Genomic DNA, 24,080 nt, shown 5'->3' on the forward strand with positions numbered 1-24,080 from the left:
TGCATGGTTTACCTGAGGAAGAGATGGCAGCATGATGCACTATAGGAAGAAGACAGAAGTACTGTGATTGAGTTTATTAAAAATTAAGGCAAAAGAATTTAATTAACAGCAAAAACTGGTCAATAATGAAGAAGATGGTTAGAATGAAAACCTGCAGCCATTGAAGCTCTCCAGGGCTGGAGTTTGAGTCCCCTGCTGTAGGCGATGTTCTGCTGGGAAACCTTGGGTTCTGGCATTCATGTGGATGTTTATTTTACACATACATATTACCTATTTTGTTGCAGACCACATGCACCCCTTCGTGGAAACAGTATTCCCTAAAGACATTTCAACAGTATAATGCACCCTGCCACACTACACGAATTATTCAGGAATAGTTTGAGGGAAATAACTAGGGCCCACGATTTACCGCGGCCCACGGAATTTAACGCCACGCCACGGAATTTTGGGTTTTGCAGTGGTAAAACGCCACGCCGCGGAATTAACCTAACTGCCGCGGAAAATACCAAATCCGAATGAAATCTCACCATTTGAGGCATATTGATATTAGTATGATTAGGTTTGATTACTTCTTTAAGTTCTTTCTTTAGCCTATTGCATCATCTCATTAATATCTCGTTCGTTGCTAGTGAAATCGAACACAGTGGAGCTACAGTGCAGTTAAAGAAGCTGTCGGCGTTGCTGCAAAGTACTAATAAACTTAACGAACTGCGAGCTAAACTTGAATTTGTATCTGTGCGCTGCCAGCCAATTATGAACACTCTGACTTCTTTTGAGGCACAGTCATTCATGGCTGTCGATGTCTACAACAGAGTGTCTGACTTACTGTCTTGCCTGAAATCGTCCGGATTTCCAATTGCAACCAGCAGCTGTGAGAATGCAAAGCATAATGCTGCTGCTAAACTGCCGGCAATAGACAAATTCAGATCTGTGAGAATATTTGATCCACGACAGCTACCACTCTTATCGAAGAATTTTGCTGATCATGCACAATCAGTGCCAACAATGATGGCTGCAGCAGATGGATGGCAAGTTTATCTGGACACAGCATCTCGTGAAGTAATTCCAGCTGATATCACTGCTTTTTGGCGTGTCTTAGAAGACATACTGCTTCGCTTAGCAGCTCTTGCTAAAGTTTACATTGCGTTGCCGATCTCTTCTGTTGACGTGGATCATTCGTTTTCAAACTATGGATCGGTGTTGTCACCACTTCGATATTCTCTGTCACAAAAAAACCTACGAGCTTACAGTGCCGTTTTCTTCGACAATAAATAAACAATAACTTTAGAAACATTATTCGATAGTTTGTTGAGAATAGCCTAATATTATGCCTACATATGTTTCAGCATCGTTTGCCTAAAGCAAATCTGTGGATTAAAATGTGCGGATGTGAACGCTTTGATATACCTATTTGCTTAGTATTACGAATTATGATTGATTATTATTAAGGATTAAGACTAAGAAAAATTGCATTTATTTTGCTTGGGTTACGAATTAGTTTTATGGAGTTCTGGCACTGCATTTGCCGCGCCGCGGTACGCCACGGAATTTAACGATTTCTTGCCGCGGTAAATCGTGGGCCCTAGAAGTGACAAACAGTTCAAGGTGTTGGCTTTGTCTCCTAATTCCCCTATTCAATCAAACATCTGTGAAATGTGCTGAAAAAACAACCATGGAGCCCCCACCTTGGAACTTACAGGACGTAGAGGTTCTGCTGCTAATTTCTTGGTGCCAGATTTCACAACTTCAGAGGTCTTGTGGAATCCATGCCTCGATGGGTCAGAGCTGTTTTGGCTGCACAAGATGGATTTACACAATATTAGTCAGGTGGCTTTAATGTTGTGGCAAAGCTTCAGTTAAATAAGACTCAGCTACAGTATCTATGAAAGCTATTATGGCATTACATGTCTATTTGGGCTTGGTTTTCTAACTATGTGATATTGTAAAGTACTGTTAAAGGGCATGCATTAAATGTATTCTAGGAATGCAAATAATTGCATTATATTATAGCTGTTTGTTTTGACTATGACTCATTGTCACAAAAATATTTAATAAAGTAAAATGTGACAACTGACTATGTGATGAAGTAACTGCAATAATTAAAAATATTCTCATTTTCAAATCAGTTAACTAAATTCATGAACATACCCTATTGTTATTCCATTTTCTAACTTGTTTGTTTCTACTCAGTTTTTGTTAACTGGGTCTCCATTAGCCTAACTTTAGTTCATTTTTAATTGTTTATAGATCTGTCATTATTTATTGAACTACAAAAAGTGCTTTTGTTTTAACATCTCTCACAGTTATGAGCTTATCTGTTGTGTTATATTATGAAGTTGTCCTCAGTGAAGGACAATATATATGAATAATCAAAATAAATATAATTGGTATTTGCTTTGGCATCTTTTGATTTCTCCTTCAACAGAATTAGTATTTTAAAAAATATTTTAATTTCACATCATGTTTCTTTAATTTTGTGTGCTTGGAAATGATTTGTGAGAATTGCTTTCAGTCTAACTTGAATGGTTTTGTGTTAATTTAGTCTAGTCCTAAGTGTTTTGATTTGATTATTTCTGATTTGGTATGTGCTTATGTTAGTTGATTAAGGGAACTCAGATGAATGGACTTAAATCTAATTTCAATGCTTGAGTAGAAATAATTCAATGAAAACATATTTATTTTATTAGGAGTTTTAACTTAAAATTACATATTTGACACAAGTACGATCCAGTTGGATTCATTTAATGAAACTGTGTTTTTTATGATGATTTAACTTTTTTGATTTAGATTTTTCATTTGCTTCAGTTTATGATGTTGGATATCATTATCATTTGTATGTTCTTTTTAATTTATTTCAGCTGGAGTTTCTTTTATTGGGATCTGTTTGACTTTTCCATCTGCTCTTAACAATCACTCCTCACTCTCAAGGTAAGAAAACTGTAAGAGAAAAAGATTTATGTGACATCTGACATAGGTTCTAAGCAGAAGCTGTACTATCAAAGGTTCAAATCTATGTTCCAAAGCAGTCCTATCAGGCAAGATTTAACAGAATTAATTTTATTTAATTTTCATATAGTGGTTTGTTTGATTTTGAGACATTTGTCTCCTATTTAAAACTGGGTTTATGTTTGTGATTTACCATGTGGCTGGATTTATGATACAACAGATAAAGCTGTGTTTTTACAGTGAATGGCACATCTTGTTTATGGGTAAGACAATGACTCTTTGTATCCTCCAACCAGTTTAAAAACATTTTTTCAAAATATGTGTATTTGCTGTACTGTTTCACTTTAAATAGGACTCCCTTGGTTTCTGCTCAGTTCTGTGTAATTAGAGCATGATAAGTCAACCTGAGTCCATCTGATTACATTTGCAACATCGTCTTTGCTTTAGTATAGCTTAAATTAATTCACTTTAGTGTACAGTTTGAATAAATGGAGCTTTTTTTCCTTAATGCAGTTAGACATTATTTAATTATACAATGACATGTTAATTTAAATTTATTCAAACTAATTGAGTTAATCTTAATTAGTATGAACTGATTAATAAACTTGGTATTCTTTTATTAAAGATAGTTCTTTTTGATGTGATTTACATCACTTCAGTGTAAGGTGATTAAACTGGACTTGATTTGAATCTCCCACATATATACTTGGATTTGTTTTATGTTATAAATGCTAAACCCAGAGCTGTTATTACACAACCAGTTGAGAATGGTTTTCAGGGAAGTGCTGTTATGTTTTAAATGCAGGTTTTTGTTCCAAATACGTTTCTTTTAATGAGAGGTCAATTATTGTTGAGGAAGCACCTGTTGCTTAAATACCTACATTTACTGTTTTTAATTGTGTCTTATTAACCAATCAGTTCTCCTCCTAACTTGTTTCCATTTACACCTGTGTGCATTCATCATGAACTGTCTGGTTTAATTATTTAATTGATATCATTTTTATGTTTCTGCTATTGTATTCCTGTAATCTTCCTCTTGCGATTAATAAAGATTATGTAATCTGATCTAATTTAATAAAAGTAGTGATGAATGGATGAAGCCCTGATAACCTTTTAAAGCTTCTTCTGATTGGATCGGATCTGAAGCTTCGAAAACATTGACATCTGGTGGGTTACAGAAATCATAGCAGCTATGAACTAAGCACAGCCCAAGTACTCCTCTCTCTTGTTGATCGTATATCTGCTATCTGACAGGTGCACCGACAACTAAAGACCTAAGAGTACTCTGTGTGTTCATTTTGACCTTATGATAATTATGTTATTATTGTTTTTAATGATGTAATTTGCTGCCGTTAAGAATATTGTATCTGTAGCACTGCTCCAGTGCTCACCTGTGCCAATGGCTTCTTCCTCTACCTCTTCACATGGCATTTTTAGGTAGCTCACTATCCTTAGAAGGACTATTTGCTGTTGCTGTGCTAGTTAGAAGTATTTTGAGATATTGGCAAGCTTGCCATTGTTATCAGCTCCCCTGGAACTGGGACCAAACTACTCATTTGTATGATGGAATGGCAATTAACACTGCTGGCAACTCATGCCCAGGCTAATGCAGCTTGACCACACCATTACTACAGCGATGTAAATAACACATATGCTTTGGTGCTTTAGAGCACACAAGCACCAACAAGGCACTACCATAAGCCAGCACTGATTAATAATTATGTGTTAACCTTTTTTTTTTTTTGCTGTGAGACAATGTGAAAGATTAATATTTTTCCATTACTACTTGAAGAATAATTGCCTTAAGAGACAAAAAGAATCATAAATCGATTTAGGGAATGTGTTTGTGGAACTTGGCACACAGAAAGTTTAAATAATGTGCCTGCAGTAGGCTAGAGTATTAATCACACGTTAAAAGTTACAGTAGAGAAAGAATACTGTAGCATGGTATTTAGTTTATTGTCACATAGTACGTCCCACACCTCAGGACTCCTAATTTGATTCAGTTTCTTCTGTGTATAAGATACGAGTGATATAATAACATGTGGGACAGCATAACACTTCAAAGCAGTCAGAGTGCTGCGGGTGTTCTGATGATTTGTGCTGCCTTGTCAGCATAAGCTGCCGTAGAGTGAACCAATTGCTACGTCTAGCAATCAACGATACCCTATTGAAAAATGCTTCCTTTGGTTACATTCACTTCATAAGCATTGAGCTTTGCACCTAGCTCAGCGTTAGTGCTCTGTTCCTGTACACGAGCGTTGTTGTTGAGAAATGAAGTTGAAGGATGTGCTGAGACATCATCATAATATACTCGCCTCTGGTGACATTTGCATTCAATTGTTTATTTATAATTATTATTATTATTATACATCATGAATATTTACATTTTAATAAACATGAATCAAACAGTCAGTCTCAGTCTTTAAACAACTGCCCAACATTTATATAATTAATTACATTATTCAGCAAACACCTAAAAGAAGCACAATTTGATTGACAAGAATGCCTTATCAAAACATACTCCCAGTGCATACATACTTCAGATTGGGCCACTTCTTACTCCCAGATTGCTTTAAAGAGCTAGATTAACTTAAAAAAGCATGTATGAAGGACGTATAAAAGGAGTATGCTTTTAAAAAAACTCTCTCCATGAGCAGTGGAACAGCAGACCAGCTTTGGAGACAAGAAAGGAAATGAAAACAGCCTTAAATGAGCCTGCCATAATAGTGTAAAAATGAATTTGTTTGTACACTTTCTACAATTCTAAATGTAGGTCTTTTGTTTGCTGTACTGAGCACAATCGATTTGTCATTATCTGCTGCAGTATTAACAACACACCCACTAAAATGATTTAAAAGCACAGTTGCATGAAAGTACAGTATTTGGTAGTTGAGTCACCGGACTTCTTTCTTGTTAAGTAGATATATTTCACTGCTCATCCAAGCAGCTTCGTCATACTATATTAATAGTACACTTTACTATTTCAACCATGCTTTTCTCAGCATCGTTTTTCAGTGTACAAGCTGTTTCAAGTTGTACATTGGTAGCGGCTTCTGGAGATGTCTGGACTGCACTGATGTTTCCCCTCATAAGGTAATTCTTGGCAAACTGCAAAGTAACATTTTAGCTAGGCAGCAGAAAAGCTAGATAAATTCTTCTGCATTGAACATTAAGAGCCACATTCATTAAAGAGCTGTCTTGCCAACCAAAACGCTACAATTGATTGTACTTCAGATACTCACCCTTTAGTGTGAGTTTGGAGGCATACCTTCTAAATTTTAATTTCTGGGACTTATCTTACCCTGATGGGTATGCTCCCACAGACAGAAAGTTGAATAGTTCTTTCTGCTTTTTTCCATACCTATAGATGTTTCACACCATTATCAGCTAACTTTTTTGTTATGCAACAAAACTAGTTTTCACATGTCAAGCATGCCATTTCAGCTGACTTCTGAATTCTGCAGCAAACCAGCATGTACATGCAAATATTCACATATTTTGATGGGAAAAAGTTGCGATGAACGTAAGATTTTACAATATTTTTCTCACTTTTCCCTCCGTATTTATAGATAATGCACACTGTTATTGGATAGCTAGTTTTGCTGCATAATACAAATTTTCACATACAAAGCGTGCCATTTCAGATAACTTCTGTATTCTGTAGCAAAACAAGTGTGCACATGCAAATACTTATATGTTTAAAAGTCAAAACGTTGAAATGAGCGTAAGATTTTTATCGTATTAGCCAACTTTATTTTGTGAGGTTGCACAATGGGTATGGTGAGGTATGAGGTGAAATGTATACAGTACATGTGCAGAACATCTTTGGTGCACATGTCGATAGGTTGTCTGGTTCAGTAGAACACCTGTGCTTCAATGACGTTTGAAGCTTCAGCTGTCACCATCACATGGTTGCAAAACTATGCTACAGTGCTTTGAAGCAGTGAGCTTCATTAAACCAATGCAAGCTTCGAAGTCTTGGAGTCAAATGTCCCATACCTAAATCAAGTATTTAGAAATAAACTGAAGAGAAAAAAGTGAGATAGTGAGAATTTATTCATCTGCTTTAGGCCTCTAGTCATTTAGATGATACACTTGAGATGGAAAAAATGTATGATATATGAATGACTGACATGGCAAAATGATATGATGATAAATAAGATCTGTTATTAGCAAGTATTGGTTTCTAATTAAACAACTGGGTTATAACATAAACCTGCAGCCACTGCAGTACACTAGGACCGACATTGCTCACCCACATTTTAAATTAACTGATAATTCTGCATTGGGTAATGTGTATTTTTTTATCATTTGGATATTTTCACTTATAACTGCTACCAATCTCCAATAAAAGATTCAGTTAATATCTTATCTTTATATATAATATGCTACTGTGGTTGTTGTTTGTCTGTCCATTACTTTAAATCACCTGTAGCTCACAAATCGTTTGAACTATTGACCTGAAATTTGGTACACATATACTACATGATGTCTACTGTCCGCTTTCAGGATGATGATTGACCACCAAGGTTATTCCTCCTTTTATTTTATTTTATTGTAAAATCAACTCTCAGCAGCACACAGCATGTATATGGGCGCCATTCTCATCCCTACCACCTTCGCTGTCACTTCCCCTACCTCTTCATATCTTAAATCATTCTTGAGGCAGATTGAAGACTTAAGTTCCAGTTTAAATGAAAAATTAAAGAGAATGTACTAAGTAATTGCAACACAATCACTGACTTAATCATTTTTAATGCAAAAAGATGCTGACGAAACAAGAGAAGAAGCGGGCTGCTAGAGGGGTGAACAGAGCTGCTCAGGAAACAGCAAGTGCATCAACCTCTGTGCAAACGAACGCAAAATGTACAGAGAAAGAGTATGAAAATTATAAATGCTCAAGTCAAGTGTATTCACTGCGCCGTTACTGGTTAGTAATAAAAACCAACATACATTATTTTTACCAGTGCAATTAATTTAAAGTAATGCAACCGAGTGCATGGCATTCCAAGATTCTGAGTTCAGTACTGATGTAGCACGCCATTTTTGTGGAGCTTTCACTTACTTTAATGTTAGTGGCTATGTTCATGTACTGTTCTGGAATATTCCTACTGTTCAAGTGCATTTTTGATGAGTTAACTGCTTAGCTGTACAGTGCATATGAGATGGACTGGAAGGGTGTCCAGCATTATTACCAGTGTTGTGCATGAACTAGTTCAAAAGAGCACAGCGCGTTCATTGAACAAGCTCATTTTTCTAACAGTGAACTTAACGTAACGTATTTGCAAGTGAAGAACTTGAATGTGAGCTAGTTCAGTTTTATGTGAAATTCTGGATCTGGTTTAGGTCCAGATTAAACGTTTTTCCTTCGCGAGGCCATTTTATAGTTTTCCTCACTGGACATGCAATATGTGACACGAATTTTGACTGGCAGCATAATAGATTAGTTCACCTGCATGCTGATTCAACAATCACCATTTGTGTCACATGGTTGGAAATAGAGCGGTAATTTATATGTATACTTACATCTATTTAATTTGCTTTTTGACTGGGAGGATATTAGCATATATGGTTATATGTATATGTTGTTGGGTATAACTCAATAAAGTGTATTTAAATAAAAAAGTCTTCATAATTATTATATTTTATTCGAGAATACTATAATAGCCTAATATAAGACATGCAAAATTGAAAAACGTAAACTCATGGGTCATTTATTCTCACTCCTTAAAAAATACAAAATTAATTCTTTTTGATTATTTCTTTATAGATAATAATTTCTTGCCTACGATTACATCTTGCAAGTACAACGCCATTGTAATTTCCGACCATGCATCTCTGATCTTGGAGTTAAAGTCATTATGCCCAACACTCTCACCTTACAGATGGCGTCTTATCCCGCTTCTATTAGCAGACGAGAACTGTACAGAATTCATATCCAAACAAATCAGTTTCTTCCTAGAGACAAAAAGATCCTCAGAGGTGTCTGCAGGAATATTCTGGGAACCTCTCAAGGCCTTCGTAAAAGGACAGATATTTTCATATCTTTCCCACAGGAATAAGTTAGAAATCAAGAAAGTATCAGACCTAACAGGCGAAATTACTAAAATAGGTGAAGAACATGCCAGGTGTCCAAGCGAGGCTTTTCATAGAAAAAGGCAGGCTCTGCATTCAGAACTCAGCCTCCTGACAACTAAAGAAACTGAACTACTAATTTATAAATCAAGACATCACTACTATAAATACGGAGAGAAAGCTAATAAGCTTTTAGCTCAACAAATCCATAAGGAAGAAGTTTGCAATGCAATCCCAGCAATCACCAACATGAACAGAGATGAAATCATTGACCATAAAAATATAATGTGCACATTTAGAGACTACTATAAATCCTTATATTCTACTGAATTTAAAGAAGACAACACACAATCTAATGCATTTTTGGATACATTACAGATACCATAAATAGACACTTTTAGTGCGGAGGAACTCGATAAACCTTTGGCGCTATCAGAAATACTAGACGCTATAAAGTCACTTCAAGGCGGGAAAGCAGCAGGCCCTGATGGCTACCCTGTAGAATTTTATAAGAAATTCTCCACTCAGCTAGCTCCCCTTTTATTAGCAACATTTACAGAAGCTAGAGACAATCAAATTTTACCTCAAACTTTTTGCCAAGCATTAATCACCGTCTTTCCTAAACAAAATAAGGACTTATTACAATGTGCATCATACAGACCAATTTCACTTTTGAATAATGATGTTAAAATACTCTCAAAAATCATAGCTAGAAGGATGGAGAAAGTGCTGCCTTCGACAATATCACAAGATCAAACTGGATTTATCAAGGGTCGACATTTATCTTCAAATCTTCAATGCCTGTTTAATGTAATATACTCACCAGTAAAGTCAAACACCCCAGAAATATTATTATCATTGGATGCACAAAAAGCATTTGACATGATTGAATGGAAATACCTTTTCACTACATTAGAGAAATTTGGGTTTGGCCCGAACATTTGTGCATGGATCAAACTACTGTATACCAATCCAGAAGCTTCAGTCTGTATTAACAACATTTGCTCAGACTACTTTAAACTAGAACGTGGTACCAGACAAGGATGCCCCTTGTCACCACTGCTATTTGCAATTGCAATTGGGCCACTGGCGGTTCACTGTCGTAATACAGATCAGATAAAGGGGATTATCAGAGAGGGATTGGAACAGAAAAGTTCTCTATATGCAGATGATATGGTACTGTATATATCAGACCCACAAAATTCTGTGCCTGCAGTCTTAACAGCACTCACAGAATTTCAAAAGATCTCTGGTCTCAGAATTAATTTGAATAAAAGTGTACTCTTTCCAGTGAATTCTCAAGCATATAATATTAGATTAGACACCCTACCTTTTATCATTGCAGATCAGTTTAAATACCTAGGGGTTAACATCACAAGAAAACAAAAAGCTCTTTATTGCCAAAATTTTGCCATCTGTTTGGAAAAAATTAAGCAAGACTTGCATAGATGGTCAACCCTTCATCTCACTCTAGCTGGAAGAATTCACGTTGTTAAGATGAGTATTCTTCCTAAGCTTCTTTTTTTATTTCAAAACATTCCAGTATACAGTACATTAATAAATCATTTTTTAGGCAATTAGATTCAACGATAACCACATTTATTTGGAACTCAAAACATCCACGTATCCAAAGAGCGAACCTACAAAGACCTAAGGCAGAAAGTGGCATGGCTCTACCCAACTTTCAGTTTTATTACTGGGCAGCAAACATACAAGCTATAAAAACCTGGACACAAATAGATGAACATACACAGGCTTGGTCCGCAATAGAAGTCAAATCCTGCAGTACTTCTTTATATTCCCTGCTCTGTGCCCCAACAAATTTAAATTATCACCATTTTACTAATAATCCATTGTGCTTCACTCACTCAGAATATGGAACCAATGTAGAAAGCATTTTAAGATGGAGAATCTTTTATCTGTGGCACCTCTGCAAGAGAACCACCTCTTTCAACCCTCGCAAACATATGCAGTTTTTAATATCTGGAAAAGATTTGGGATTAGATTGCTTAGAGATCTTTATATAGACAACATCTTTGCATCCTATGAACAATTACAATCCAAATTTAACTTTCCAGCTACACATTTCTTTCACTATCTTCAAATTAGGAACTTTGTTAAACAGAACCTGCCCGATTTTCCTCATCTTGCACCCTCCTCCAGGCTGGAAAAATATTGCTCAATTTCAAGGACTTAGACACCATCTCTGCAATATATAAAATTATTTTACATCCCTCCCTTTCAAAGATCCAAGAGGACACTGGGAAAAAGATCTCTTAATCAATATATCAGAAAAGGATTGGAAGGTAGCAATGCAGAGAATTCACTGGAGCTCCACATGTGTAAAGCATACAATCATTCAACTCAAAATTATATATCGAGCATATCTGTCTCGCTTAAAACTGTCCAAAATGTTCCCAGGTCAAGATCCAACCTGCGAACGCTGCAATCAAGTCCCAGCTTCACTGGGTCACATGTTTTGGGCCTGCAGCAAATTAACATCATTTTGGACCAAAATTTTTAATTACCTTTCAGACAGCCTTGGTGTCACAATCCCTCCTAACCCATTAACAGCTGTGTTTGGAGTTCTTCCAAATGGGCTTAAAGTGGAGAAGGACAAACAAACTGTGATTGCTTTCATTACACTATTGGCATGCAGACTTATTTTGCTAAACTGGAAGAATCCTAACTCTCCTCTTTTAAGTCAGTGGGAAACCGATGTTTTATACTATTTAAAGTTGGAAAAAATCTAATTCTCAGTTAGAGGATCGGTACAGAATTTTTTCAAAACCTGGCAGGATCTAATCAAAAATATTTTAGAATAAGCTCATAAAGCACAGAGGAAGCAATTCTTTCTGCATTTCTTTTTCTTCTCCATTCATCTCTATTGCCCTTTTAAACTAATCAATTTAGGTATGTTTACAAGCTTTAAGTTTTACTCTGTTGGCCATGCTCTCTTTCTTAGGGATGGGGTTTAAGTTGTTTTCATCCTATTTTTTTTTTTTTGTAAAAATTGATATATTTGTATGGAATGATTACAATAAAATAAATAAAATTAAAAAAAAATACAAAATTAACTGAACATGAACTAGTTCAAAATTGAAATGGTGAACTATGAACGTGAATTTATTCATTTTAATCTGTGTTATCTGAACTTTGAGCTAGTTCTTGTGAGGTGTGAACTTGCACAAGACTGATTATTACACACCGCCAGCACCTTGCTACTTGCCACACCTTCTACGTGATGTTTGTCAAGAGGGGCATGCCTCCCTTTTTGAGTTGCCTGTCAACAGTAAGTACATGGCAGTTACCTGAGGTAGTTCTTTCTAATTCCTATAGGTTTTGAACAGGCCCCATAATACAGCAGCAGTGAACTAACTCCTGGTAATTCATTTTTTTTAAATATATTTATGTATTTCTGCTATATTCTGTCCACACCAGCAAAAAAAGAAATATAACAAAATAAAATATGCAACTTATTTATTTTAAAGATAAATGGTGAATACTAAGTATTCTGTTTCTATTTAGCTATTCTATTTGGCTTTGTCAACTAGCAAGCTTTACAAAACATTCTTCAGAATTTTTCTGTTTTGTAGACTTTAGACACCTTGTAGAGACATATTCTTAAAATATCCAATTTCTCTTCTCTATCATGTAAAAAACATTTACATTAACTGATGAGAACTCCATGTTTTTTGTATGTCATGGTTTAAACAATATGTAACTTCCTTTTAATATGCCTCAATATAATACCAATATGAGTTCTGTTTTATATATAAAAATAAATTAACAAAAAAAAAAGATGTTTACAGACTATAGTGATGGGCAGCATGGTGGTGCAATGGGTAGCGTTGCTGCCTCGAAGTTGAAGACCTGGGTTCGCTTTCTGGGTCCTCCCTGCATGGAGTTTGCATGTTTTCCCCGTGTTTGTGTGTGTTTTGTCCGGGTACTCCAGTTTCCTCCCATAGTCCAAAGACATGCAGGTTAGGTGCATTGGCGATCCTAAATTGTCCCTAGTGTGTGCTTGGTGTGTGGGTGTGTGTGCGTGTGTGTGTGCTCCCTGTGGTGGGCTGGTGCCCTGCCTAGGGCTTGTTTCCTGCCTTGCACCCTGTGCTGGCTGGGATTGGCTCCAGCAGGCAGCTGTGACCCTGTAGTTAGGATATAGCGGGTTGGATAATGGATGGATGGATGGAGACTATAGTGATATTTACTGTACATTAGCAGCCCCCTGATGGATACAAAGTATTTCAGTATAGCTCATATATATTATTTTGTTGCTGTTAACCTTTTCCTTTCTTATACTCTTGAGCCTGTTTTGATGTTGTGCTTGCCCTCTTATTTGTACCTATTTAGCTCATTTGACTCTCTTACCATTGCACATGCTTGATAATCTCGCTTCATTCTACAGCCACCATTCATCCTCCAGTCTCATTCAAACTAATCCATGCGTTATGAATGTATGTCTCACATACTTTGCTGAGACCTACATTCACATGAATGATCTCTGTGGTTAGATATGATTTGGGGTGATTATCAATCATGAGCTGGGCTGACTGAGCAATGATGTGACTGTCCAAATATATAATAGCTATACTAGGGATTTAGTACTGCTACAGAAATAATTGCCAGACATCAAAGATGTTGTTGTTTTATCAGCTTCTGTAGCGAGTAACTCTTGATGGGCCTTAAAGAATGTAGATAGCTTTAATATTTCCATGCTGCCTGGCTGTAATCCACCTGGTGTTATTCACCTAATAAATGAAAAATGTCTCTTGGCAAAGACAGTATAATAGCTCTCAGACATCTCATAATTGTTTTCATGTGAAGTACGGCACTTTTTTTAGATCAACAAGCAATTATTATACAAGCAGAGTCATGCTGATCTCCTGCTTCTTATACTGATCCTGAAAAATTAGACAGCTGCTTCTAATGCAGTGAAATCTGACAATTAATGAATTAGTTCATGTCATGGGCAGTAGGTCATGGGGCCGTCTATTGATGTTGTAGCTAACTTTCAAAGTAGCTTCAGTGAAGCACCAAAGTCTACATTTTTGTTTTGCACTTGATATAACTGAGACTTTTTCTAAACTCTTGGTTTATGGTTTTTGATTACTGGAAGTTCACAGGTTATGGTTTCAACATTATTGGATTTATTAGTGATGTGACTTAATAATAATAATGTCTATCCATCCATTATCCAACCTGCTATATCCTAATTAGAGGGTCACGGGGACCTGCTGGAGCCAATCCCAGCCAACACAGGAAACAAACACCAGGCAGGGTGCGCGCACACACACACTAGGGAAAATTTAGAATCGCCAATGTACCTAACCTGCATGTCTTTGGACTGTGGGAGGAAACCGGAGTACCCGGAGGAAACCCACGCAGACATGGGGAGAACATGGAAACTCCACGCAGGGAGGACCTGGGAAGCAAACCCGGGTCTCCTAACTGCGAGGCTGTAGCACTACCCACTTTGCCACCATGCTGCCCACTTAGTGATGTGATGACTTAAAATTTTTTGTGTATGTGATTAGAGTGAATTTATGTTTTGAAACTTTACAGACACTCTTTTTTCACATTGATTTTGGTTAGAGTTTAGGCTTTAGTAACCCTAATTTAATTCTCCAGTTTTCAACCAATTTTGTCTGCATCTCTTCCCTTCCTGGCTTCAATCAGATCTGCACTGAGAAATGCACAGTTTTGTTTAACGAAGCACAAGCTGTACGCAGAAAACAACTAAATTTATTTCACTCCTTGGAAATGTGGGTGGATCAAGGACAATTGTAAAAGTGGTGACCCACTTCATGACCCACTACTATTACAAACAATAGCAACTCCCAACCCACTTTTGAGAACCACAGATCTAATGGGATTAGAACTAGATCCACAATGCCTTTTATGTCACTTACTGTATCTCTGTTTCAAATGTTCTGGCACTGTGTTATCCTTTTGGACATCTGTCTGTCTTCCAGTCTTTGTCCTTCTCCTTCCTTTATGTAACTATTCCACTTTCACCACAAATGTTTGTTTTCTTAGATTTCTCCACTTTAAGTTGCAGCTTTCTTCAAAAAGACTTAGATTCTTTACTGCTAAACTACTTCTGACATTCCACTGGAAAACTCCAGAGCAGGGGCCTCATGCATAACGCCGTGCGTAGAATTCACACTATAACATAACACTAAAGCAGAAATGTATGTATGCACAAAAAAATTCAGAGGCATTAATCTGTGCATTTGCCAACTTCCACGTTCTACCGCTACATAAATTCCGGTCAGCGTGAAAAGTAGCGCACATGCACACGCCTGCTGCCACTCCCCAAACTCCTCCCAGAATTATGCCTTTTTGAATATGCAAATCAATATAAATAGCCCTAAAGCTCAATGTGCTTTGGAAAGCCAATGGCAAAAGCACTGGGGAAAATAGAAGAATTTCAGCGAATACCAAGTGGAGACAAGGGAAAACATAGTATTTGTTGGTTTAAGCAGTGGAATAAACAACAAAAGGAAGGTGATCGAGTGACATAGAGTGTCGGAGAAATCGAAAGTTCAAGGTCACATAGTCGCACAGTGCTCGAAATAAAAAATAAGTTGTCAGATATCAAAGTCGCTGTGAAAAGGCAAGTTGTAGTCCACCGTTTGAGTGTCATATGAAAGCTTATGGTATAGAGAATAGAAAAAAAATAGGGACACAGTGGGGAAAAAAGCTTGAAATATCAACTTTAATCTCGAAATTTCCACTTTAATTGACATTATTTATTTTGTCATTAAAGTAGAACATCATAAACTTCATCTTAAAATCATTTAATTTACTAGTTTATCAAATTTCCATCGTAACTAAAGTAGCATGTTAAATGCTTTGTTTAGTATTTGTTCTTCTATGTGCTCTATGTGTGTGAATCACTACGTGCTTCTTAAACGGGCTTTGTCTTCCTCCGACAGGACACAGAATCAATTACATTCATGATATTACAGCTCTCTGAATAATTAAAATACTGAGATGTATACTTGATATCATTTTCATGATGATGGGAATTAAAGCATGTATTAAACATGGGAACACGGTGGCACAGTGATAGTGACAAGCCGGTGCCCTGTCCAGAGAATGTTCCCGCCATCAAGCAGCAAGATGTTTGCTGCGCCACGCGAGACCTTAAGTGAAATAATTTATTGCAGCAGTTCTGTCTCTTTCAAACATACTAATCCCCAATTCCTGTCCTTCCTTTTCTTTCTCCAAATACCCAATAGCCACACAATCAGCTCTGTAATAGATGTTAAGCCATCTGTAATCTAAAAACGCTGATTCTTCAAAACTTTTAAGGAACATTGAAAAGTCTTCATAGTACATGTTTAATTATTCTCTCCATCTGTCCTTCCAGTTTCGTGCCAGCCCCAGCAAGAATACAGTGCGAGGCAGGAACAATCCCTGAACTAGCTAGCGCTGCGCCACTGTGTCCTTACATGTTTAATTATTAACAATATAGATTGTTTAAATGAAGTTAAAGTTTTATATGTATAATATAATAAACATATTTTGCTGCATTTCATCTTAAAAATGATATCGTCATCATATGTAAATACATGCTTTATAAAGTGGCTCAGATTGTGCAATATTGCAAGTTTACAGTGAGGTAATTGTACTTATAGTACAAACAGTTCTACAAGGAGCAGTTGATGGACAGATTGATTGCGTTTATAGTTGTTTCTGAACCGCGAGGTCCGTACTGGAAAGGCTCTGAAACGTTTGTCGTAGGAGAGAAGCTCAATAGACAGTGCACATGGTTCAGGTAGTGTGTGCTTAATGCTATATACCGATAATTCTCTTTCAGATCAGCTGCTGTATAGCTGTGATTCCACACTCAGATACAGTGATATAAATATTTCGAGTAGTGCAGTGAGAGTAATATGGAAAAAGATGATCCGCTGTGGCAATCCCTAACGGGAGCAGCTGAAAGAAGAGGAAGAAGGTGCAGTGAGAGTAACAACACTAAAGCAGTTATGGTATTTGGAATAGTTTAGCTATTTCGTGGACCATTATATTGTTACAGGTTAATTACAATCAGATGCCTTAAACTAATAAACAATATGCGGTTAATTTCAATGTATATGATAAAGCCACATCAGGGATGTGGATCTAAAAATGAAAGGGAAACCACACTGGAACAAAAGCACAGCTTTGATGCTGGGTGCCGCCTGTTTGCAAAGCAAGGGTTAGTTTTTATACATCGCTATCAGAGTGTGGAAACGGGTGTATGCAACAATTTTGTGCGTAAGCACCATTTATGCATGAGGCCCCAGGTCACCGGCATTCTTCATTTTATAAGCTGTTACACTTTTTAGCTTTCTGCATTGCAGATTAGTGGGGAGTTGGTAAATCATTGGACTGCATTTTAAATCTTAGATATCCACCAGCCATTAATATAAGTTTTCTTTAAACTTGCTTGACTGTTTAAAGCCCTCTTCATTAATGTTATGTCCATTTATCTTCCCTTATTTATTTGGTTATTTTATCAGTTTTATATTGCTCTTTTCTGGGTTCGTGATAGGTGAGTGGGGATGTTAGTGCATTGTAAAGGTAATGTTGTCCTGTGTTTCTACCTTGTTTTTACTTGTGTTTTTTTTTGTACTTCTTTTATTTAATCTCATTCATTTAGTTTGCTAATTTAAATTTGTCCAAATATCTCACCTAGATATACATATTTAAAAAGTTGACTGGTTGTCCACTTTAGATACGTTATTTTTTAACTTTAAACAGTTTCCTTGACTTGCATTCTAGGTTTTCTTCCACAGTGTCTTTAAACTATAGCTCCACAAATTAAACAGTCATTTTCAGGCAATGCATTTTTATTTATCCCCATTTATCTGTATTTTATTTATTGATAGCAAAATACCCGCGCTTCGCAGCGGAGAAGTAGTGTGTTAAAGAAGCAATGAAAAAGAAAAGGAAACATTTTGAAAATAATGTAACATGATTGTCAATGTAATTGTTTTGTCACTGTTGTGAGTGATGAGTGTTGCTCATGTCAAAATTATACAAATTCAAATATGAAGATGCAGCATAACAAAACCTAGAAATATAAATAAAATGTGTTCCTTTCAGCAATAACAAATCAAATCATTCAGTTGTCTTTGCTCATATGTCATTTTAGAGCTGGACGCCTGGCATCTTTTTGGCAACAAGTTCGTTTCTGTTTGCTGTGAGGTTCTGTGTTGTGGAGATTCTCAGGATGGATTGCAGGTGCTCATCAGTGAGGCGACTCCTGTGTGCTGTTTTGTTAGTCTTTATCACTGAGAAGAGCTTCTCACACAGATATGTGCTACCAAACATGCACAAGGTTCGAGCCGCATGTAGACGGACTTTTTTTGTTCTTCAAAGTCACCAAAGCGCCGTGCAAACTCAGTGCGCTCAGTTTATCAGCAAAGTGCGTATTTGGGAACACCGTAGTGACGACTTGGTTTAACATTACTTGGCAACAGGGAAAGTGGGGCAAATTGCACTGGTGCATTTGTGTCTCCCATAAAAGCAGCTTCACTTGAAATCACTTTGTGATTGTGCACGGTAAAAGCGTCCGCTGAAGTGTCAGATTCTTATTTAATTCTTCTGCTTTCTGTATCTTCTGCATTGCATTCAGGTTACCCTGATGTTTTGTCTCATAGTGCCGTTTTAGATTAAATTCTGTAATTACAGCCACATTAGCTCCACAAATGAGACACACGGGTTCAGTAAACATATACTCAGAATCAGAATATCAGAATCAACTTTTCTCTTCAGCATCGTGTGAGCTAGCTTCGCAATAACTTGCAGCATCATAAGCTAGACTTGATTAACGCGTAAGTGTTGGCAAGGCAGCTGAAGCGCTACATTGCATTATGGGATCTGTAGTTTATTGTGTTACCAGCGCTTCATATACCGGGCCATTAATAACAATAATACAGTATATAAAATGATCTCGGGGCGGATATAATTACGCCGGGCGGATGTGGCCTCGGCCCTTGAGTTTGACACATATGGACTAAATAGAACTTGAAAAGATATATTTTTTCAAATGTGATCGTGCAATTCAGATAGAGTTGACGCGCACTACAGCCTGCATGCCTCAATAAGTCATCCTCCCCTCCCTCTTACTTTTTTACCGTTCATCTAATGAATACACTGAGTATGACTTTACCAAAACAATCATTGATGGCGAATAAAGTATCCATTATTCGAGTATGTAGATCGGGATATATATATATACATATATATATACCCGTATCATAGGAGAAGTAGTGTGTTAAAAAGCTAGAAAAGAAAAGGGAACATTTTAAAAATAACGTAACATGACTGTCAATATACAGTATTTGTTTTGTGAGTGTTACTGAGTGTTGCTGTCATCAAGGATTTGATTATCATTATTTCTTTCAATCAGGTTCGTATTTGTAGGATGTGTTGTGTTCAAGTTACATTCCGTGTTTGTCAATCGTTGTAAAGATGACAGGTTTCATTCATCGATTCGTTTCTTACTGCATCAATAAACAGCTCGTCTTCTTCTTTATCTGAGACCTGACACACTGCATGCACGGGTTTTTTACACTGTCTTCCTTTAGCGGGACATTGACTTTTTCCACCGTGTGCTTTGTTTCCGCAGTAGTTGGATTTATGAATATGCTTGTATGTATCAGGCGCTTCATATTTTTGCTGCCTTTTCAATTGTGTAATTCGGTTTTGTTCAGCTCTTTGGAACTGTTGCTTTTATCTGTGCACTGCGTCAGTTCCGTGAGCCTGTCGGTGTACATGCATCGAAGGTTCCCAGCTGTGCTGGTGCCATCTCGTGCTATGTCCATGGCTGTATTTAATGTTACCTTAGTCCTGGCACTTAAAACTTTCTCTCGCAGTTTCGCTGAGTTTGTGTCAAACACCACCCTGACCATCTCATCTTCCTCTCCATAAGCACAGTCCTTCACCCGTGAATATTTAGTGGGAGTTTGCTATTGGATTGCCGCTGACGGACGGCCTTATATGGGCAGGCACTAAATTACAAGCGCCAGCGCAGCCTGTCTATGAACTTAATTTAAAGTGTAGGTTTACATCGTGCTTTGTTTCTGAAGTAGCAGAACTCATGAATATGGTTGTATATGTCACTTGGTCGCTTCGCTTCTTATTGTTTAGCTGCCTTCTCAATTATATAATGCATGTTTTCTTCAGCGCTTTTTTGAGGTCTTCCTGGTTTTCTATGTACTGCGTGATTACGCGGGAGGCGTGATGATGTCACACGAAACTCCGCCCCACGGCATTGAAGCTCATCTCCATTACAGTAAATGGAGAAAAACTGCTTCCAGTTATGACCATTACGCGTAGAATTTCGATATAAAACCTGCCCAACTTTTGTAAGGAAGCTGTAAGGAATGAACCTGCCAAATTTCAGCCTTCCACCCACACGGGAAGTTGGAGAATTAGTGATGAGTCAGTGAGTGAGTGAGTGAGGGCTTTGCCTTTTATTAGTATAGATTTAACTGGAGAAAAATGTCAAATGTCATTCTCCTTCTGTTTAAATTATTCATCAATCATTGAAAAACTATAAGATATATTTTTATTTCTTCAGTCACAAATATACTCACCTTAAGTTCAGAGGACCTGAGTGATGGCACATCTCCATCCACTTTGTATTGTATTTCTAAAAGACACCAATAATTCTGCCAAGGCAGAGCATGTGGATTTTACCAACTATGGCAGCTATCCTTGCTTTATGACCAAGTAATCATAAAGTGGGATAATAGAAAGAGTACATTCAGGGTGCGGATTGGGTTGATTTGTTTTCAATCCTATTTTTTGTAAAAATTGATCTATCTGTATGGAATGATTACAATACAATCAATAAAATTAAAAAAAAAGAAAGAGTACACAATTTTTTTTCCATACTCTCAAGAAGTATGAAAGTGCTCTATTCCAAAATATCATTATCTTAATATTTCTGCATGACAGGGGAAAAGTGTATTTTACTTATACTGGATTACTAGAACATTTTCCAATTTCCATATCAATATTTTCCCAGCAGTCATAAAGTCTTATGAGGTAAACTGAAACATGTAAAGGCTGAAATAGGCACATTTTTTAGTAATTCAATTTAATATTTTTAATTGTCACATAGGTCCTGGACCCTGGGCTCATTTTCTTTGCCGAAACAATGTCGGAATGGAGTTAACATTTTTTGGACCTGTATGAACAGTTTTCAGCAAATGTACAGATCGCCAAGATATTCAAGATAGAGATCTGGTTTGGTATGAGTCGAGTGTGAGTGCATGGGTTTTGTAGACTGGAATTCCATCCAGGGTTGGTTTCTGCTTTGCATCCAAAGCTGCCAGGTGACCGTTCTTAAACTTTGTAAAGCATGAACTGGTTTATAAAATGGATAGATCTATCAATAAGATGTATGGAATGGTGATCAGGTATTTAAGGCAAAAATCACGTTGTTTCAAATATTCTTTAAAGTGATATTCTTTAATGATTTACGTGTTTACCTCATCTGAACAACATGTATTGGTTATGAGTTACATGAAGAACTAATTTATAAATAAATACACAAAAAGAGCAGATCTGTTTTATTTTGGGCAGGGAGTGTATTTCTTTGGTATCTCAATTAATGTCTTAGGAGCTCCATGGTGAGGTGAGTACTTAGATTTATACTGATAGTACAATACAATACAATACAATACAATACAGTTTATTTTTGTATAGCCCAAAATCACACAGGAAGTGCCGCAATGGGCTTTAACAGGCCCTGCCTCTTGACAGCCCCCCAGCCTTGACTCTCTGAGAAGACAAGGAAAAACTCCCAAAAAACCTTGTAGGGAAAAATGGAAGAAACCTTAAGAAAGGCAGTTCAAAGAGAGACCCCTTTCCAGGTAGGTTGGGCGTGCAGTGGGTGTCAAAAGTAGGGGGTCAATACAATACAATATACACAACAGAACAATTCCTTAAGACAGCATAATAATAAAAATTTTAGAAGTACGGTTTAACAGTAGATGATATGACATAATTAGGTTTGGATATTTTTAGAGTCCTGGAGACCTCATCCATCTAGCTGCCTCCCCATTTGGCCATGCCACGGCTGAAACGTTGCTCCGATGAAAGGACCCCTCTTTCCCATGATTCCTGTGATCCTCCATCAGGGATGACTTTACCATAGGCAGGCAAACAACTTGGCAGGTGGGCCGTGGCACCAATGGCCACATTTGGGTACCGAGAAAACAGAATAGGTGAGGGTTAGTATTCAAATATAATTATCATGTTACTTATGTTATAGTGCTAATGACTAACAACAGAGATGCAGTATGTACAGTTAATCAGTTGATAGTAGATTAGGACTGATTTGTTTTAGTTGCCCCTAACTAACAATAACAAATAGAATTTGTTAAAATTGAGATCCACAGCTAGACGCTAGAATCTTATATATGGGGAGCATGATAACAGGTTTTGTCATGTGACTGGCAACAGGCATTCATAACAAAGGACAAAAACAAAACTCAGTCAAAAATATCTGAAAAAAACAAACTAGTACTAGCATTGCTTTGTTTCTGTGGCACTGAATAAAGTTTGGATTCAGATCAGTGAGGTAAAACTGAAGAGAAGACAAGCTGAACAAAATAAGAGGACATCAAGCATCAATTCTTTCTCCCAATGCAGAACTGCAATATGATAATAGGCACACAGCATGAAACTTTAGACTACTGACATTTAAACATTTATATTTATTGTAATCAAGGCATTTGTTCTGCTGCACAGTATGCTGTATATAGCTGTTGTTGCAGTTTCTATTAGCATTTAGCCACTATCAGACAAATAGTTTTGCATAATTTTACTCTTTACTCTTAATCATAGACTGAATTAAAAAAAACAATTATGACACAAACTACTAGCTGATACTTTAAAGTGAGATCTTCAAATAAAACACAGGGTGAACACAAAGAAAGCCAGCGTAGTTCAGTTTAAATGCACAGATTTCTCTAATACCTGATATTTTATTAGTACAGCTTATAAAAAAACTGCACCATGAATGCAAAGAAAGAGTAAATGTACACCTGTTATTTATATTATATGATAATACTGGGGAGATTTAAGGTAATTTCAAAAGTGTTACAAATTTCACAAAGCACAGAAAGATTTATTATAAAGAGATGGGAGTAAATATAATGAAACTCTAAGTCAAAACAGGATGTCCTCTTCTGCCTTAAAAGTAAGCGTTATGCCTGGTACACCACTGCATACTATCCTCACAATACCATTTCCATTGTGAAGCAGCTAAATATTGAGCTATGGGAATGAGCTTTTTTATTATTTGTGTACCAGTCAAAGTCTACAGGTATACATTAGCTTAATTCTGGAATATGTGGAAGACGTTAAAAGCTACCTGTCCACCAATAATCAACATTCAATTTCTCTTTCTTGGCTTGAATTTAGGTACAAAAGTTTGTGAGATAGATCCTACAGACCTGTGGCTACAAGCTATGTTATAGATTTTTGCACAGCTGTTAATTTTTTACTTTTTAAGTATAATGTATTTAAAATTATCTTCAGGAGTTTTTCAGCATGGAGTTTCAGAGTTTTGTCAGTTTTGATTAGTATTGCTGCTTCACATCTTCAGAAGCTCTGATTTTCCTTGCCTGGCTCCTGTCTTTATTTAGTTTATAAATTCTGTTTTTGTCCATATAGGTTCTCAAAGAGTACTCCAATTTCCTTCCACTTTTAAGCGCCACACTTGAAAAATTAACTGGTGAGTTTGAAATGGAGTGATATTAGTGAAGCTGAGTGTGTGCATCTTTGTATGCTAAGACAGAATGATGTTCTATCCAAGTTTGGTTATTTCCTTGCTCTTCCATGCGAAGGAGACCAAAGTGTACAAAATGATTATCGTTATGTATGGAGCTTTCATATAGTCCCAGCGTTGCACAGGGGAGAGCGTGACAGACTTCTTTAATACTGTATAACAGTGGTCCAGTGTGTTTCTGTCTCTGATAAGGCACTTCATGTGCTGTATAAATTAAGGTTGTTCTTTGGTAAGATTTTCTCTGGCAAAATCA

At 36.8% G+C, this 24,080-nt stretch overlaps 1 long non-coding RNA gene across 1 annotated transcript; it reads left to right on the plus strand.

Moving 5' to 3' along the window:
- The first annotated feature begins 1,426 nt into the window (after nt 1-1,426).
- LOC120515278 lies at nt 1,427-23,762 on the plus strand. The gene is made up of 3 exons (XR_005630625.1): nt 1,427-1,827; nt 2,859-2,928; nt 23,713-23,762. It is a non-coding gene; the product is annotated as an uncharacterized LOC120515278 (long non-coding RNA).
- The last annotated feature ends 318 nt before the right edge of the window (nt 23,763-24,080 follow it).

Source organism: Polypterus senegalus, chromosome 14, assembly GCF_016835505.1.
Source record: "Polypterus senegalus isolate Bchr_013 chromosome 14, ASM1683550v1, whole genome shotgun sequence".
NCBI lineage: Eukaryota > Metazoa > Chordata > Cladistia > Polypteriformes > Polypteridae > Polypterus > Polypterus senegalus.